Source organism: Mercenaria mercenaria, chromosome 15 (assembly GCF_021730395.1).
Source record: "Mercenaria mercenaria strain notata chromosome 15, MADL_Memer_1, whole genome shotgun sequence".
Taxonomy (NCBI): domain Eukaryota; kingdom Metazoa; phylum Mollusca; class Bivalvia; order Venerida; family Veneridae; genus Mercenaria; species Mercenaria mercenaria.
This window is the reverse complement of record NC_069375.1, coordinates 13,835,070-13,855,442: the sequence shown is the minus strand read 5'-3', so window position 1 is coordinate 13,855,442 and position 20,373 is coordinate 13,835,070. Positions and strand designations below refer to the sequence as shown.

General features: G+C 33.5%; 1 long non-coding RNA gene across 2 annotated transcripts; it reads left to right on the top strand.

Moving 5' to 3' along the window:
• Positions 1–4,599: 4,599 nt before the first annotated feature.
• Positions 4,600–8,984, top strand: LOC128548673 (uncharacterized). 2 transcript variants are annotated; one of them, XR_008367221.1, is made up of 4 exons: positions 4,600–4,767; positions 7,072–7,164; positions 7,363–7,446; positions 8,493–8,984. It is a non-coding gene; the product is annotated as an uncharacterized LOC128548673 (long non-coding RNA). The 2 variants fall into 2 exon arrangements; XR_008367220.1 differs by having other exon boundaries at positions 8,490–8,984.
• The last annotated feature ends 11,389 nt before the right edge of the window (positions 8,985–20,373 follow it).

The following is a 20,373-nucleotide window of genomic DNA, read 5'->3' as shown; positions in this document are numbered from 1 at the left end:
TCATTGTAAATCAGAATGTTGTATTGCTGTAGTCCATGATAAACTACCACATACAATAATTAGATGATTAGATGAGTGATAAAATGCAATAGAATAAGGCCAGTAACAATAACAAGGAAGCATTTGGAAAATTGACATAAAGAAATGATTCTTCTATTTGTTTTGTTTAACGTTACACTCTCACAATGACAGGTTATATGGAGACGCTCCAACATTACGTGGAAACTGGAAACCTAGGTGCCCCTTCGGGCATTTTTTCAGAGAGGGTCTGATATCTAGGTAGCTTTAGATAGAAAACAAGTGAATTCAATACAAATTCCCCTACTGGAAGGCACCAATTATCTCTACTGCAGTATAACACGATGGACTGATATTTGTCAATGATGTATAAACAGTATTGTACTATATATACAGTATGTTATAACAAAGCATTTGGATTAAAAGTTTCATAAATAAAAACCTTCAGCTGTTTTCATATGGATTTATTTTGGCAGATCATAATTATGTTTTCATTTAAGTTATGTATAGTACCGACAAAGGGAAGTTTATCCTAAACATCTTTATATATATAATTAGAGTCCAAGAAACTCTTTTCCAGGTAAAGATAAGTCAGAATACATCTAATAATTGGATATAACATGCATGTTGTACCACAGAAAAGTGGTCTTGATATTTCACTGCGGCCAGTGACAAAAAAGTTACGATATAATCTATTTAAAGTAACAAAAAGGGACGTAATTCTAAAAACAATGGTGCTTCATGGTGATGAACATTTTTGTCATGTTACATCAAAATTCTTCCATGCATGAAGAAGAAATGCTCCAAACAAAGTCATTCCCAAATATTACCTTTGACCTTTAAGTGTGACCTTGACCTTAGGCCTTGGGACTTATTCCTTGCACATGACAATCCGTGTAATGGTGATGAACATTTGTACCAAGTAACATCAAAATCCAACCATGCACGAAGAAGAAATGCTACGTACATAGTCATTCTTGTATGTGACCTTGGCCTTCAAACTAGGGCCCTGTTTTTGCGTATTTCATGTTGTTTCATCCAGGGGAATATTTGTGAAAACTGATATTTAAATCCTGTTTTGCTTGACAAAGTTATAGAACGGGCAGGAAAAAGACCCTATTGAACATTAATATCCAGTGTGACCTTGACCTATTAGCTAAGGATCTGGGTGTTTCGCATGATACATCGTCTCATCATGGGGAACATTTATGCCAAGAAACCTTGATGGATCACAGAGTTCTGGACCGGACAGGAAAAAACCCTATTGACTTCTGACCTCCAATTGTGACCTTGACCTTTGAGCTAGGGTCCGGGTTTTGTGCATGACACGTTGTCTCATCATGTGTAACATTTGGGCGAGGTTATATTAATATCCTTTCATGGATGGCAGAGGTATGGACCGGACAGGAAAAGGCCCTGTTGACCTTTTTACTTCCAATTGTGGCATTGACCTTATAACACGTCGTTTCATCATGTACAACATTTGTGCCATGTGATACTAAAATCCCTTAATGATTGACAGAGTTACGGACCGGACACGAAACAGACCCTATTCATGCCATGTTAACATTTGACTGCTAAGTTCGCTCTTGACCTTTGAGCTAGGTGGTCTGAAAGTTGTGCATGACACATCGTCTTATTATGAGATACATTTGTGCTCAGTAATTTTAAAATCACTTCATGGATGGCAGAGTTATAGGTCGGACAGGAAAAAAGCAATGTTGACATTTGACCTCGGATTGTGACCTTGACCTTTGAACTGTTGGTCTGGGTTTTGCGCTTGGGATGTTGTCTCACTATGGGTAACTTTTGTGCCAAGTAATATTAAATTCCCTTCAAGTATGACGGAGTTATGGACCGGACAAGAAATTGCAAACGGACGGACAGACAGGCGGAATGACCGAATGGCAGAATGGCGGAAAAGTGCATTCCTATAGTCCCCGAAACTGGTTTTCAACCAGTAGGGGACTAATAAACTGCGGTGTTCAAAATTCTGGTGTGTCATTTTAGAGCGTACCCACTTGATCTCGATATGTATTCAACTATATTTTTAATGTTTTAAAGAATATTTTGAATGTTTTGTTTCTGCTATCGCTGACTTGCTTAACTCATTCTACCTTAAAGCGTTATCTCCACTTCTAATCTGCTGATATTTATCTTTCAGCCACCTAGGAGGCTGATAAGCCTATCTACCCTGAATACCTAGAGATGTTTTGAGAGATAACATTGATTTTGTTTTTTTTTGCTTGGGATATTGTTGTTAATTAATGACATATGACATCAAATATGTGTTAATAGGTATGGAATTTGCACACTTTGTAAGTAAATTGAAGTAGCTACGCAACAAAGTTAATTTCATGCAGCTGTGTAATACAGTCATTTCAACAGACTATTGAATTAAAGACACAAAACAAATGACCATATTCTCTCATCAGATTTTGTTTTGGCTAAACAACATTTATAAAATGCTAAACTGTATCATTCGCAGATTTAAACAACAAAGAAGAACAATTCATAAAAATAATTTTAAATAAATATTATTTCCATTTTCTTACTCTGATTTTACTCAGTCATACACATCCAGGCAATCAAAACGCATCACAATAAAGTTATTTCTCATAAAAATAGTGTATGTATTTAATATGAAGATGTGATAAAATGAAATTAAGTGAATATTTGAACTATTGTAGACAGTAACTATTGCGCTGAAAATGAAATTATTTTGGACTAATTTTCAGAAAACATGTACTTTATGACAATTTGAATTTTGAGTTTCTAAAGTAACACACACAAGTTGTCGGAATAATTGAGTTATTATTTACACTTTATTCTTTTGATCAAGAGAGTTTCGAAGTTTAACAACAAAATAAATAAATAAACAAATAAATAAATAAATACCTACGAAGATGATTTTACTTTTTCATACATACATGAGCATTTTTTTTATATCGCATAGGTAAAAATGAAAGTTCTGGTGTGCATGAGTGGAAGATAGTTTAATCTTACATAATTTATAAAAGAAAATATTTTAGTTCTTTTCTTTTCAGTGATGTAATCCACAATGAAATTCTGGCACAATGCATAATGATTATTTCATTGTAATAAAACGAAAGAACGAAAATAATCAGAAGTAAACTCATTTAGCCGTAGAATTGTTTGATCTCGCAGATGACATTATTTGTTGCATAGAGCGAGCGAAAATGTATATATTTTTGGTTTGCATTCTTTCAACTGTCATTTCTCAATGAATCTTCGTTGGTATCTATCAATTTATTTATTCATTTATTAAGGTACATTCTATAGCCAAAATATCGACATTTTAGTGTTTGTCTTTACAACCATTTTGCGAATTTTACTGAAGAATTACATAATTTGATGAATGAAATGCCTATTGAAAATGATTTAGCTCTCCTTTGAAGTATATATCTTGAAAAACAAATGCCAACTTGTACCCGAAAATCCGGACAGAAGACAGAAAAAAATATTTTTAGGTGGTCATATTTTTCCAAAATAGACAGCTGCTACATTTAAGCATTATCCTGCTTAAAATTGTGACCAAAACGTACCTAGATAATATATCTACTTCCTGCGAGCAATCAATTTTTAAATAAATTTGATGAAAGTGCCTTTTATAGTCGATAATTTCAGATAATTTTTATTTTCTCTTTTTTTCATGCAGACATCATCATTTCTAATTTAAAATAAACATGCGTATCTATGACAAAAATCCATAATATCATTACAAGGGCAATACACATAAAAGTCAGATGTGTCAATTTTATTTTTAGAAACGGTTGCAGTCACAAAGTAATTGACAGAATAAAATGTAAATTTCAGCATATTTTTTTCACACAAAAATGTGTTAGTGCGTAGAAATGTGATCAGGCTGAGCACATGGCCTTATGGAATTTATGATTTTCGGCGCTTAACGTGAAAACAGTTAAAGCACAGGATTCACAAACATTAAATTTCTGCTTAAATCTATATGCGATACATTACGCATATAATTATAATTCACGATAATATCGCTTATGGAAGTAACTGGAATAAATTTGGACTATTTCCTTCGGAAGTTTACAGACTGTCCTGTCAAAAGGCCTCCCTCGTGTTTACATATTTGACAGGTCGAGTTGTTCTGGACTAGGAACAATGGTAAGTGCAAAGTTATATAGATTTATATAAATTAATTATTTTTTGCAACGAGTTCAAAGTAAGTTGATTATCAGTCGCTCTATTTCAGATCTGAGAATGATTTGCCTATTTTTGGCGGAGAACATAGCATATGCATGCTTGTATCACTGCCACCATAGATTATCATTAGATCCACTGGTAGATCTACAACAAATCATTCTCAGATCTTGAAATAGAGTCGATGCAGAATTAATGCATTGTTTCATAGTGAATCGATCAGAATAGAAAGAATAGATCATTGTCATAGAAGAAAAAAACGTTGATGTACATTTTGCATTCGAATTGACATAATTTGAACATAGACTGCATTTATGCCATAAAATGTATCTGATCGGACGTGCTGAATCATCCGGCAAAAACCATCAATATTTTTAAAGTAACATGAATTAGAATCAAGGTCTACTGTGCATTTAATCCGTCATGTGTTTGTTTCAGATGAATGAATACCTGCACCATGGAAACAATGTCATTTGCAAACTTTTTGAACCTGTGCTGGGCGTTCACATTGACATTTCTTGTTCAACAGGAATACATGATGTCGACCAACAGTACAGCTAGGTAAATGTCAATGTTCTATATATATTCTACAATAATATCGTAAAAAAAGAACAATGTCTATAAGTAAGCCAAAGAAAGGACTCCTCTGCATAGCTGACAAGGTCAAGGTTCTGAATGAAGCATGATCATGCACCAAAATATCAACAAATTTATACATTTATACAATGGAATGAAATAACATACAGTAGGCGTATATTACAGCAAGATGTGATTAATACATATTATCATAATTATTTATTTTATATGGCATGCATAAATTGTTTAACTTCATAAATCAACTATGCTGTAGACCTACAGAATCAGCATAAAGAAATGAAGCTACATGAGTAGTTTTAAGATACATTAATCCACACTTATCAAGATTCCATATATAATGCTGATTTCCTTATATGGGTGGTTTTCAAAATAATGAAGCTTTTTCTTCTTTTTAACCTTACTTTAATTCAGTTCAGTTTTAGAATGTGTTTTGGGGCAAATCATATCCAAATCAATGTATAATTTATTCAAGAAATGTGTGCAATTTCCGATGAATGGCTCAAGCATTTTTAAAGTTACGTTAAATTATATAGCTATTTTTGTCCCTTCTGCACCAAAAGTGTGACGTTTTGCATGAAGGATAGTTTTCAACTGTGTTTTACCTTTTCAAACCAAACTTAATTGTTACAGCTTTGGCTTTTCTTAAATGAAATCTAAACTCCGCACATTTAAAACAAAATACTTCTTTTCATTAACTACATTTTATTTTTACCAATAGTTCATGTCTTGTGATGGAAGCCCCTTCATAAAAAAATAGTGATACATTTAAAAGTTGAACACTACAATTTCATAACCCCATTACTTTTCTGAAGTCATAATGTTTTTTCTAAGATCTTTATCCTTACAGCTTTGAAGACACCTTATGATTTTATTGTTTTATAAATCAACTTTCTCAGAATCTTCATATATGTCTATACACCTAAAAATGTCCCTGTATTCTTTAAATAAAATGGGTTTCTACTTTATTTCCCTCTAAATGGAAGTTACAGTGGTTACAAAAGTAGCTTTCAGCTTCACATATTAAGCCAAAGTGATATCCCCTGTGTACCTTTTTTTGACATTCATCAGTTATCATAGCATGTATACTGTAATATGTTGTGGCAGTTATATATTCTTAGCAGTGTGTAAGTTAAATGCAGGCATTACTTGATAATTAAGCATTATATAAGAATCCCAGGACAATTTAAATTTTATTTTTTTTTCATTTTTCTCAAGTTTTCAGGTTTAAAAGGGGAAACATCAATTTTAATTAAAGATTTCCTACATATGTAAATATTCAGTAGCTAGTATTGTGTAGTTGAAAGAATTTTACTTACTATGAACATATTCCATGAATATATATTTTGCTGCCATTTGTCCCCTGTGCATCTTCTTAAAATTAGTAGCATTATAAAGATGTATGAATTTTACCATTCCATTTTACCATGCATGGCATTTTGTCATTTTTCTACTCTGAATAAGCAGTGCATGTAAACTAAATGATTTCAATGTGTTAATTGTGTTTAAATCACTTATTTTTCATTTAAAGCATTAACATGTTGCTGAATTTTCATGTTTGTGTTGTGAAAATTTTCAGTTTTGTAGTTATTTTGTGGAATAAAGTAACTGTTCAATAGACTTTTGTCTTAAGATGATCACCATTAATCTTGTTTTGAACAGAAAAACTAATACTTAATGAATATTACCCTGTTTTTTAGTATGTGTCCCCTGTGCATCTCTTAAAAATCACCAGACATTTTTGAAATTTGGAATGTGGTTTATAAACCTGCAAAATGTGAGAAAAAAATAAGTTTTATAATAATATTTTAATTATTTTTCATTCAGCAACAACCTTTCTAGGTAAAATTTTATTTTTATGTCAGATTTGTGCAGAAAGGGTGATTTTAAAACCAAAGTCCACAAACATTTATTAAATAAGTTTCAAACTATACACAAACACCTATTCATATATGTTGAAAAACATTTACTGTTATACATATTTCCTTGTCATAAAACACTGCAATATTTATCACCAATCTTACTGGAAATTCTCTGAACTTACGAACTGAAGGCTGTTCAAAATATTATCTGATTGGTATTTCTCAACACCTTCCCAAAGTTGTATATTTCCTTGAAATTTGAATTATTTGCTGTCATAAAAAATAGGTGAGCACCAAAAGAAATAGGTTTGAATTTCCAACCCCTATGCCACACTTTTGCTTCATTATTTTGAAAACCACCAATATGTTTCCTAATAGATTTTTTTATACTATACTGTACTTATTTCAGATGAAGATATAAACTTATTCAAAGAAATAATGGGACAATGAATGCTAAAATTGCCAAGAAGAAGACTGCCAATTTACACACCATTTTATACAGGTAGGTGTTAAAAGTGTTTTGAAAATAGATATGGCATTCAGCATTTATTTTACAAACTATAATAACTGATTTTAGAATTATGTACACTGTACTTTTAAATTGTTTTTAATGTGAAGTGTCAGAAATTTATAGAGAAATCACAGTTAATTGTGAAAGAAAAAATTATATATATAAATGTACACGTTGGGCTTTTTTTAGTTACAGTATGATATGATGAACAAAATGCCTCAATGCAGCCAGTTCTGGAGCTTTGGCTAGACTATGAACAGTAGACATCAAAAGGTACAGGATAGTTTAGAGCTGCATTTATTAAATTTTTTATGTAATTACTATTATCAGTTCAAATGAAACTTGGTACATCAGCATGAAGTGGACAGGCACATATTGTCAGGACTATCAAATTTGATTATTTGTTTCTTCAGTTATTATGTCATTTTCTTTTTCAAATTGTCATATCATAGCTTCCTTTATACCTTTTGCATTAAAACTCTCTTTCTGCAGATTCCATCATATTCAAATGGATCATGGTATACTTTATAGCCAAGCAGCAGAATTATACACATACTATAGTGGATTTTACATCTGATGACAGTTTTCTAAAGTTATGGTCCTTTTAGAATCTTGAATTAAATGAAAGAGTTACAGTTTCTTTTCTTTTGTTCTTTATGTACTCAGCTCCTCCCCCACTTTCTATCCAGTGCCCTTGAAACTTGTAATACACTTTTACTTTAAATGTAAATTAAGGCCTTTATCTATTTTAGCCTAAAATCTAAATTTGGAGTGTCACAGTATGCCCCTTTTTACATTATAAGAATTATATTTCATCTCCTCCTACAGTTTTCATACTGTGTCACAGTGCAAAAGTAAGCTGATATGAAATTATCAACATGAAGTAGGCATGCACATATTGTAAGACTTCATTTCAGGTTACTTTTTATTGAGTGATGTCCTTTAAAATATCACAAATACACTTGTACATTGTGTATGCCTACTCACAGTTTCAAACAATTCATAAGAAATTTAGTATACATTATGGACATGAAGTGATTATGTGCTTATATATAGTGTTAGTTGAAAATGGAATGCATGAAGACATACAGACAAATATATATCATCTGTTTGAATTCAAAGCTGTATTTCTTAGTCTTTATTACTTGTGTAAGGTACTGTTTTTCCACTTCTTAATGACATTTTCTTGATAATGTCTGTCAGACTGATAATATTATAATTGTAAGATTTTACATTCTAAAATTTTGTGTTTTATGAACATATAAAACATGTTAAGTTTATACTAGTGTAAAAATGGCTAATTTTTTCCATTTCAGAAGATCATCTGAAGGGCCACAATTGTTTAAAGCACTGGTCAACAAAAACTGAACTATTTGATGAATCATACATCTGCAGAATGTACTACCATATTTCCAGAATCAGAGAAATAGAAATATCAAGTATTAGAGAGAAAGAAAAGTATGCATCATGTATGAAGAACTGCCTAAGAATAATTGCAAAATACATTGAAATCTAACATTTGCTAATTGCATAAGGAAGTTAAGAAAGGTGTACTCTTCTGGAAAATATGTGTCCAGTGCAACATTTCTTTTCCAATTTTGTGAGCATAATTCTGAATAAAAATTGCAACATGGCTACAGGGATAATACAAAAGGTTTAATCTTATTTCCAAACACACTGGGGGAATCAGAGAAGAAATATCAAGAATTAGGGAAAAAGAAATAATTGTCATGAATGAAGAACTTGCTTTTTATTAATTTACAAAATACTTTTTATCCTCACAACTGTTAATGATATTATGAATATGGAAGTTAAAAGTGGGACTTGATTAATCTTCAACTTCTCTGAGCATAGTTCTACAATAAAATTGTAACTTTATAAAATAGTCGTAGAAAAAGTGTAAGACTTTCATACTTGTTTTATAGAAAATGCTTCTGGATGTTTCAATGTAAGTTTGCTAGACCCAGACCACTAGCTCCTAAGTCAAGGTTACACTTAGATGTCAAAGGTTAAAAGGGTCTGTTTCTGTCTGGTCAATAACTGCCATACATAAAGGGATTTTGGAATTACTTGGCATAAATGTTCACCATAAAGAGACAACGTGTTATGCGCAAGACCCAAACCCTTGCTCCAAGGTCAAGGTCACACTTAGAGGTCAAAGATTAATAGAGTCTTCTTGGTGTCTGGTCAATAACTCTGCGATCCATGAAGGAACTTTTAGATAACTTGGCATAAATGTTCACCATAATGAAACCAGGTGTCATGCCCAAGACCAAGACCCCTAGCTCGAAGGTCACACTTGGAGGCCAAAGGTCAATACAAAAATGACTTTGTCCGTAGCATTTCTTGTTCATAGCATGAGGGATTTTGATGTACAATGGCAAAAATATTCATCATCATGAGATGGTGTGTCATGAGTAAGAACCAGGCCCCTAATCCTTTGCTGTTACTATAAATAGCTATTACTGTAAACTTCTATTCTATTAACCCTTATCATGCTGAACATGATTTATTCTGTCTTTGCGACCAGTGTAGATCATGGTCAGCCTGCACATCCATGCAGTCTGATGATGATCAGCACTGTTCGCCATTCAATCAGTATATTTTTGGTAAGCATCCCGTTTAACAGTTAATGGTACTGTCCAAATTGAAAAATGGACAAGTTCATTATAGAAATTCAGCAGGGTAAGGGTTAATATTAGCCCTAGGAGAAAATTGGGACTACTTTTCTGTAGTACAACACGCATGTTACAGCAAATTTTTGATGTATTTTGACGTAAGACTGCCTGATAAATACTTTTGTGTGGACTTAGATTTTTTTCAGATTAACTTCTCTTTGCTGTCACTATAAACAATATATAGACAACTTTTTATAATTGACCATAGGGAGAAATCAAGACCATTTTTAGCTCCACTATTCGGAGAATAGGTGTGGGGGGGGGGGGGGGGGGTCATATCTTCTGTCATATCTTTGTTACTATTGCTTGTATCTTACTGTAACTTCACATAAACATTGTCCAGTATACAAACAATATATGTGTAGGGGCTGAGCCCATTATACCCAAGGTCAAGGTCACCAAGGTGTTATACTTAGATTATTTTTAAGGTTAAAGTTTTTCGGCAACCTTTGTTTTTCTGTCATATCTTTGTTACTATTGCTTATATCTTACTGTAACTTCACATAAACATTGTCCAGTATACAAACAAAGTATGTTTAGGGGCTGAGCCCATTATACCCAAGGTCAAGGTCACCAAGGTGTTATACTTGGGTTATTCTTAAGGTTAACGTTTTTCGGCAACCTTTGTTTTTCTGTCATATCTTTGTTACTATTGCTTATATCGTACTGTAACTTCACATAAACATTGTCCAGTATACAAACAAAGTATGTGTAGGGGCTGAGCCCATTATACCCAAGGTCAATGTCACCACGGTGTTATACGTAGGTTATTTTTAAGGTTAAAGTCTTTCGGCAACCTTCTTTTTATGCCCCCGAAGGGAGGCATATAGTTTTTGAACCGTCTGTCGGTCTGTCAGTCTGTCCGCAATTTTCGTGTCCGGTCCATATCTTTGTCATCGATGGATGGATTTTCAAATAACTTGGCATGAATGTGTACCACAGTAAGACGACGTGTCGCGCGCAAGACCCAGGTCCGTAGCTCAAAGGTCAAGGTCACACTTAGACGTTAAAGGATAGTGCATTGATGGGCGTGTCCGGCCCATATCTTTGTCATCCATGGATGGATTTCCAAATAACTTGGCATGAATGTGTACCACAGTAAGACGACGTGTCGCGCGCAAGATCCAGGTCCGTAGCTTAAAGGTCAAGGCCGCACATAGACGTTAAAGGATAGTGCATTGATGGGCGTGTCCGGTCCATATCTTTGTCATCCATGGATGGATTTTCAAATAACTTGGCATGAATGTGTACCACAGTAAGACGACGTGTCGCATGCAAGTATCAGGTCCGTAGCTCAAAGGTCAAGGTCACACTTAGACGTTAAAGGTCATTTTTCATAATAGTGCATTGATGGGCGTGTCCGGTCCATATCTTTGTCATTCATGCATGGATTTTAGAATAACTACGCATGAATGTGTGACACAGTAAGACGACGTGTCGCGCGCAAGACCCAGCTCCGTAGGTCAAAGGTACTAAACTCTAACATCGGCCATAACTATTCATTCAAAGTGCCATCGGGGGCATGTGTCATCCTATGGAATCAGCTCTTGTTCTGTCATATCTTTGTTAATATTGCTTATATCTTACTGTAACTTCACATAAACATTGTCCAGTATACAAACAAAGTTTGTATTGGGGCTGAGCCTATTATACCCAAGGTCAAGGTCACCAAGGTGTTATACTTGGGTTATTTTTAAGGTTAAAGTTTTTCGGCAACCTTTGTTTTTCTGTCATATCTTTGTTACTGTTGCTTATATCTTACTGTAACTTTACCTAAACATTGTCAAGTATAAAAACAAAGTATGTGCAGGGCTGAGCCCATTATACCCAAGGTCAAGGTCACCAAGGTCTTACACTTAGGTTATTTTTAAGGTTAAAGTTTTTCGGCAACCTTTGTTTTTCTGTCATATCTTTGTTACTTTTGCTTATATCATACTGTAAGTTCAACTTTGTCCAGTATACAAACAAAGTATGTGTAAGGGCTGGGCCCATTATACCCAAGGTCAAGGTCACCAATTGAGTTATACTTAGAATTATTTTCATGTTATTTTTTCCGAAAGCTTTGTTTATAGACATATCTTTGGTATTTTAAATGATAACGACTTGAAATTAAAAGTATTTGTTTATGATCATCTGCATGTGTGGCTACATACCCCATAACTGTAATTGTGTTTTTGATAGAATTATGCCCCTTTTGTACTTAAACTTTTTTGCAATCTTCGCTCTCTGAATACTACTTTAATGCAATATAAGATAAAGACTTGAAACTTTAAATGTATCTTTATCATCATCATCTGCATGTGTGGTAACAATCCCCATAACTCTGATTTGTATTTTTGACCAAATCATGCCCCTTTTATACTTAAATTTTTTACAGACATAAATTTGGTGCTATATAAGATAATGATTTAAAACTCAAAATATATCTATATCATCATGTAACAATCCTAATAACTCAGTTTTGTGTATTTGATGGAATTATGTCCCTTGGTGTACCTTCCTTTTAAAGTAGAGGTCTCTTATTCAGACATATATTCATTTTACTGTCAAATCCCCGAATAGTGGAGCGCGCTGTCTTACGGAGAGCTCTTGTTCTGAGTTACTTTCAAATTTTAGGTGTATTTTAAGGCACCTCTTCTGGTAAGTTTTTTGTGGACTTAAAAAATAAAACCTTACTTCCCTTTGTTGCTACTATATAAAACGATTATTCTTGAAACTTTTTACGCTGGTTGTTAGAATTGGATATGTCATTGTTTTGGCTTTCTGTCTACCAAACTTATAGTTTTGTACAGAAAATGTTTTATTATATCATCTTTCTGACGAGCATATATTTAACATCCTGGCACTCTTGTTTCATTTTGTTCATGCCAAGATGCTGTACTGGCATACAGTATGTATGATGACAATGTCCTTAGGCAGGGGACGTTGCTAACTCTATTACAAATTATTGTTGTTGTTTTTTCTGGAGTTGTTGCCCTATTTGATCTTGAACTAATTCATCACATCGTGAACTCGTGAACTTAAGTAGAACAAATCCATCCAACTGAATTGAAACTAGGTATACATCAGAAGCATGAAATGAATATGTACATGTTGCCCTGACTTTTATGATCGATTACATTGTCTGGAGTTGTTGCCCTTCTTTAACGACGGATGACAACTACATTGTAGTTTCCTTCTCTTCATTTCAAATAAAACTTGTTAAGCATCATAAACATTATGTAGACATGCGCATTTGTTTCTTGTTCAGTTGTTTAACTTCTACATATTTTTCCTTAATAACATTATTGACCCGTCGTTATTATAAGTTATTGAATGAAACATTTTTGTCGACATCATTATAGTTCGCTTTGCAACCTCCGTGAAGAAATATTGTCAAACTATACCGATAAGGGGAAGAGTTTGTTTCCTTTTGTAGCACAACTGTCTATGCATTATTGTGTCTTGCTCATATACATAACACTTTTATTTGTGTGAACATGCATGAATTTGTTATACTGCAAAATAAAACAGTCATCATTTATTACTTTACTTGTCGTCACTTTCATCCTTTTTATCGTAAATAGCACAGTCATACACAGAAGATGCTGTATACTAAACATATTTGCTCAAAATTCAGACCAAAAATTCTATCAGATGCCACCATTACGTAACTATATTTCAAACTTTTGCAGGGGAGAACACCCTGACTCCTACTCACGCTGGGAGCTATGTGTCTCGCTGTGACACATTCTTTCTAAACTGTTGCCTCGCTGCATCAGATAAAGGCATTTCTGGATCCGGACTAGCCTGGGAAGGCGTTGACAATAATTGTCAGAAGAAATCTTACCTACATTAAAGATCCAACTTAAATTGTGCTAATTAATGTTAATTGGCATTCATCCGAGTTTCTGATATTGTCAATGTGCAGGTAGAAAAATGGTTAGAAATTGTCAGACTGGATTCCCAGGCTAGATCCGGACCTGCCCTTAAGTATGATAAAGGCCTTTAAGGTCGATGTCGGAAGAGGGATCTAGCAAAGTTTTACAACATTTAAGCTTATCAACGACGTCGGCAGAGATTATGAAGTTGTTCTATTGTCAGGCTTAAGATGCAGGCATACCTAAACTCCAAAACGAAAGCCGTTTTTGTACAATAAAACTCCATCAAGTTTGAATAAATAGTTCAAATGGTTATGAATTTTGTACAGTAATCATTTCTGCGTACAGACTGAAGTATTACCATTAGTGGATTCATAGCGGTGGGGTGGGGGCGGGGGGGCGGTCACCGGGGCGCTCCCGCCCCTAAAATCGCCGGAGCGTAGGTAATTTGTCTTATGTTCTAGGTAAAATAATTGCAAAATATACATTTTTCATTTTTTCTCGCTCGCTACGCTTGGATATATAATTTGTCTTTTATTCTGACTGAAGAATATGAAATATGCATTTTTTCTCGCTCGCTACGCTCGCACTAATGATTAATATTTTGTTCCGGCTGAAAAATATGCATATTTTTTCACGCTTGCTACGCTCGAAAACTTAATTTGTCTTCTGTTCTGGGTTAAACATAAAAAATGCATTTTTATCTCTATCTCACAGGTAATTTGTCTTACTTGTTTTTTTTTTGTTATTTTTTTTTATTGATGGAAAAAATGCATTTTTTTCTCGCTCGCTATGCTGGCACATTTGAAATCTGACAGTTTGCATGAGCTCCAAAAAACCTTTTTATTTTAGTCCTAGGTAAACCCTCTCCATGAAAATCCTCAAAAAACGAACGGCTAAGAAATTCCGAGATACTCGCGCAAGAATAAGTCTGACAATTCATAAGACGTGACTATAATTAGCATGTTATTTGTGTTGATTTTGTCACAAAACCTGTCCTTTGTCAATAACAAATAAAGTACCCCAGAACGCCCAGAATGCACCAAATGGATCCATTTTTCATAGTTTTCCGGGGAATCATGCCCCCGGACCCCCCTATTTGCTTTCGTCTTCAAATATTTTACGCCCCCTCTTACACCAAATACTGTATCCGCCCCTGAGGTAGTCAAATTTTTTTAAAAACGTTATGGATGTAAGAATTTTTTTACAAAGTTTTGAACGATAACGCTTTTATCATATTAATTAGACCGTTTGAAAAAATGTTGGATAGTTCAAAGAATCAGATATTCTAGATTTCATTTCAGGTTGTAGAATATTTTGAAAAAAAAAATATTGATTATTCTTCGAATACTTTTTGATTGTACTATTAGAATAGTGTTATTGGATCTATAAAATCTGCCGAGAATGATAATCGGGATAAAGAACTCTCCCTTCAGGTAAAGGGCGTGAAGAACTATCCTTTATTATATTTGGCGGGAATCGAGCACGTTTTCACCGTGCAATACTAGTATTTATAGTAACAAAAAAGTAGTCCGTCATGTCAACAAAACACGATGAAAACAATCGTCTGAAGCATTTTAAAGTATATTTTCAATCGTAAATTGTCAGCCTTTTAGAAAAAGTTTGGGTAATTTAAAGGGTTGCAGGAACTAGATATATGTCTTGTCTGTCTATTAATGCATTTTAAATGGACTCCGCATGTATTTTGAAGCAACCTTTGATTTTGAAAAAAACATGACCAATTTTGTTATCAAATTCGTCGTCGTACGACTTATGAAAGAGTCGTAGTCGTAGTTTGATTATCTAGTCGTATACTTCGTTCCAAGACGAATCTATTGGTGTATACTTTTTGACTTTTGTCCAGTAACAAACCCGCCAATCTTAATTATTTAGACCCACTATTTTTCCGATAGAATGAACCTTAACTTACTTTTCTATGATTCAATCATATAGAAAATCATCCGTAATTTTAGGCTTCGAAAAATCACAAATTATAACTGGAACGACGCTCGCTTTTACAGCTTTCTTCAACGAAAGCCTGCATTTTCTGACAAAATCCGGTTTTATTTATGTTTTAAAAATGTTACGCAACAAAAATTTGATTTGTCCAATTTGTTAAAAAGAACTAAAATACTATATTTAAGACCAGTGAAATGTGACGCCTGAAACGTCACGAGGAATTCAGAGCTATTACTGTTAAGACGCATGTACGCGGCGTGCGGTTTCCAGATGTAGATAACAACACCACTTAGAAGCGGCACGCGGTATACAGATAACAATCGGTTGACGCATTAATGCGTCGCGCGTGCTTAATGAGTTAAATCAATTTTTAACATGTATATACATATAGATAGTATCTGTAATACCATACAAAAGCCCATTCCTATAGTCACCGAAACTGGTTTTCAACCAGTAGGGGAATAATAAACTGCGGCGTTCAAAATTCTGGTATGTCCCTTTAGAGCCTTCCCAATTGATCTCAATATACATTCTATTATTTTTTAATATTTAAAAGAATATTTTGAATATTTTGTTTCTGCTGTCGCTGACTTGCTTAAATCAATTTCTGAACATGTAAAAACATATAGATAGTATCTATAATATCATAAATTTATATAGGTTTCATTATTATAACGTTAATTTGAAAATAACTTTATTCCAGAAAACAATGTTTTGTTCAACACGAAAAATAAACAGGAAGTTACACACTGTTTGAGTAACCTTCTTTCGTATAACTCCTATTATTTTGGTGGTAAGTTTCGATGTCTTGTCTAGTGAAAGTAGCAATTTCAATCTAACGATCGTCTTTATGAAAATTTAAATGCTGTACGTGCTGTTTAATTTTTATACAAAACAACCCTTATTTATATGATTTTGTGATGCTCAAATTTTAAAACATCAAATATTTATCAAATCCGCGGCACTCACCAGAACTTGCCACAAAACTGAATGGCAGAGGGATAAACCTGATGTCATGTTATATTTTCTTACAGGTGTTATAGTTTCTTCAACAAGTAGAGGTTGTGACCTCATGACTTGGATCATGATTGACCCTGGAATGTCTGTAATGGTGTCTGGAATTTATATGCTGGATTCAAGCCATTTAGCGTGTAAGTTAGCTCGAGAGTCTGACTTAAACGTAATATAATTTTAGTTTCAGATCTCTGTCTGTCCAAACGTTATAGTGCCAAAGTGTTTACTTTATGTAAATTCAGTTTAAATAAAAAGTAAACAATACCATAGGACCTGCATATGCAAACCCTCTGTTGAAAAGAAGTTATTACGAATTATTTCTTTTGCATGTAGCAGGAAATTGTTTTTGACCCTTCCTTTTAATATGCTCAGTGTTATTGTATATAAGGCTTAGTTTTCATTTTTACATAACGGCTACGTGTTTGGAATATCTTTATACCATATATTTGTAAGCTAGGCGACTGGGAGCAGTGAAAAGACAGCTCTAGAACTGGACATATTTGATGACATTAATAAAAAAGTTCGGACATAATGTCATACACTGAACTGCTTATTCTTATAATGTTAATTCGACGATGCAAAAGCAAAGCAGCATTTGTTTATTAAGAACAATATCGTCCGATTTAATACAAATGCCTATATAAATATGCCTCATGGACAGACTCTGTCGAAATATTTTAGACACGCAAACAGGAATATTCTCTAAAATGTTAATTTGCATATTACAGACCGTACTAAAACTACAGTTTTCATTGAAACAGTCAAATGGGGATTCTTGAACAATGGTGCACACGTTTGCAAATATGTGATTGTTCATGAAGGTTGGTTTGGTGAAGAAATGTATCTGAAATGTCTTAGGTAACAATCTTGACATAGTACTATTTGTGGGATGCATTAATACAAAGAATATTAATAACAATTTAAATGTATTTAGAAATGTTAAAGAATATCAAATGTTTTTACCTGAATACTACGTTTTGTATTTCTTAGAACATGTTGCCTTCCTTTGTCATTGTTTAAACACTTGTCACAGTGTTGTTCCAATATTTATTAAGTCTAAACGGAATTAAGCTTCACTTTTATTATGAGTGTATGTTAGGACATCAGACTCTTGCTGTAAACAGCTATTGTAGTAGAATGAGAAATAAATAACCATAGAACACAACGCAACCAAGCAAAAATAACAGCAGACTCGGTTTTACTGATTCCTTTCATGAGAAGTTACTACTATAATGAAATGTGCAACCACACTCACACCCCAAGTAACTAGATTTTGCAGAACTCTATTATCCATAAACATTGAATGGTCTCAATGTTTATACTCGAAAAAGGATTTGTACAGCCATTATAAAAAACGTAGAGTAACTGCTTTCAGTGATAAATGTTATTTGTTGTCAGCAATTTTAGTTGCACATCTGGATGAATTCATTGCTAGTGTAAAAGTAATAACAAGATACGAACTGTTACAACAGATATAAATAACAACTTTCCTAATAACGTTTACATGTACATCGAAGAAAGAATTGTTTTACGAAATAATTAAATGTAAAACACGTTTATCGTTTCGCAAATTGAATCTCTTCTACTTGCATTCTGAAAAGAGAATTATACACGTGCAACATTTTAATACAGTAAATACTTCACAAATTTAGAAAAAAAAAAAAAAAAACATATTGAACAGAGTTGTTCAGAAATCTACTTTATATTTACTTTAGAGCATTAGAAGGGAGATACGTCATTATGTTGACTCAGTGGGACGAAGGTTGGAAATATCACAGATATATCACATCTTCAGCAAATATATTTTTGGTAACTTTGCCTCCGGACCAGCCAGGTAAAATATAATAGACCGTTATTTACATGTCCGATCAATCCACGAGTCAGTATTAATCCAAAATACTTCAGTATAATGAGAACTTTCAAAGCCTCGTTATTGACAAGCAAATACTTAATATATGCACTTAATGTTTTTCACATAATAATTAGTTATATCGCAATTGAGTGTATGGTATGTAAAATGATAGTATTGTTATGTAAGTTATATAGGAATAAATGCTTCAAAAATTATCAGATCATATTCCACAGACTGTTTCATTAAAATTACCCGATGACCCCAAGCGATTAGGGGTCACCTGACTGTGACCTTGACCTACTGACCTACTATCTCCTTTTTAAGGTACAGCCTTGAAATTTGGATGACATGTACAGTTTTTCACATCGATCTTAAAACCGACTTTCAGTGACCATTTTTATGACCTACTGACTTACTTTCTAATATTTTAGCATCTGTTTTTCATTTTAAACATGTGGCTCAAATAACTCAGGTGAGCGTATTAGGATCATCTCGAGCCTCTTGTTTACAAATTTTAGTACTTATTTCAAAGGCGGGGCAATGTTATTCCACTCAGAATTGGTTAAACTTCTTATGTATTTAGGTTTATTTATTTATTTATGTATTTATGTCGATCTGCAGAGCAAAGGTATTTCTTGCGTGAGAATTTTTGAAATTTGTGAAATAGGACCGAATTTAACCGAAAGTGGACATATGTCTATGTATTTCGCCCTCATGTACACAAGTCAGAGATTTCAAAGTCATTGATCGGATGTTGTTGAAAAGAGTGTCTTATTTCAGTATAATCAACGTCATTTGTTCGCTGATTATTACCGTCTATGTGTATTATAACTTAAAAGCGTAACACATCTTAACATTAAATGTGCCTTAGCTCATACTCTGGTTCTAAGCGCCTCCTCTGTGTCGCTGGCTCCTCCTCTTGGCCAAAATGCACATAGATGGTAGTTATTCGCTAACAAATCACATAGATTATACACTAATAAGACATTCTTTTCAACTACACCCAAACAATGACTGAAATTTCTCACTTGTGTAAATTAGGACGAAATTCATAGACATGTCCATGGTCCTTTTTCACAACTTTCAAAAGTTCTCACGTCAAAAAAGGCTTTCGATCTGCATCCCTGCATACATAAGAAGTTTAATCAATTCTGAGTGGAATACCATTGCCCCTTTTTTGAAATAAGGACTTTAATTTGTTACAGGCAGTAAAAAATAAACTCATCTCTGTCTTTGTTTATATTTCTCGTGTAGTTCCGGTCATTAAGCACCGCCTCGATAGTATCACTGGCTTTTTTAAACTCACTTCCATAAAGAGTGGGAGCCAGTGTTTGCAGCCCGTGAAAAGGTACTTCAAAATACGTGAAGTAAAACCGTTCGGTGGCCAAAATAAGTATCAGAAATACGTATTCACTAAACTATATGGTGGGTACATGTACATTGTATTTGCAAATCAGTTTGATAAGAACAACATTTTTATATATGTTTTTCATATTCAAAGCCCTCGCTGTGTCTTATTCTAGTTCTTGCAATACTTATACTTTCATTGCCCTATAGATTACGTTAGTATTTCAATAGTTATTCGAACGACAATCTCTTTTCCTAAGCAGAAGACTAAACATATTCTTTTGTAGGTAAAGAATTTATTTGTTAAATATACTCAACGAAACTTGTAAATTAGTAATTATATATAATATATTTTAGAAACACCACCTCTTGGCAAAGATTAGTAAATTACATAAAAAGGTACCAAAATATTGGTTTTGAAGCCTAAACAAACAAACACTGAAAGTGTGTGAATGAAATAAGTATTGAAATGATTACCAAGTGTCCTTTG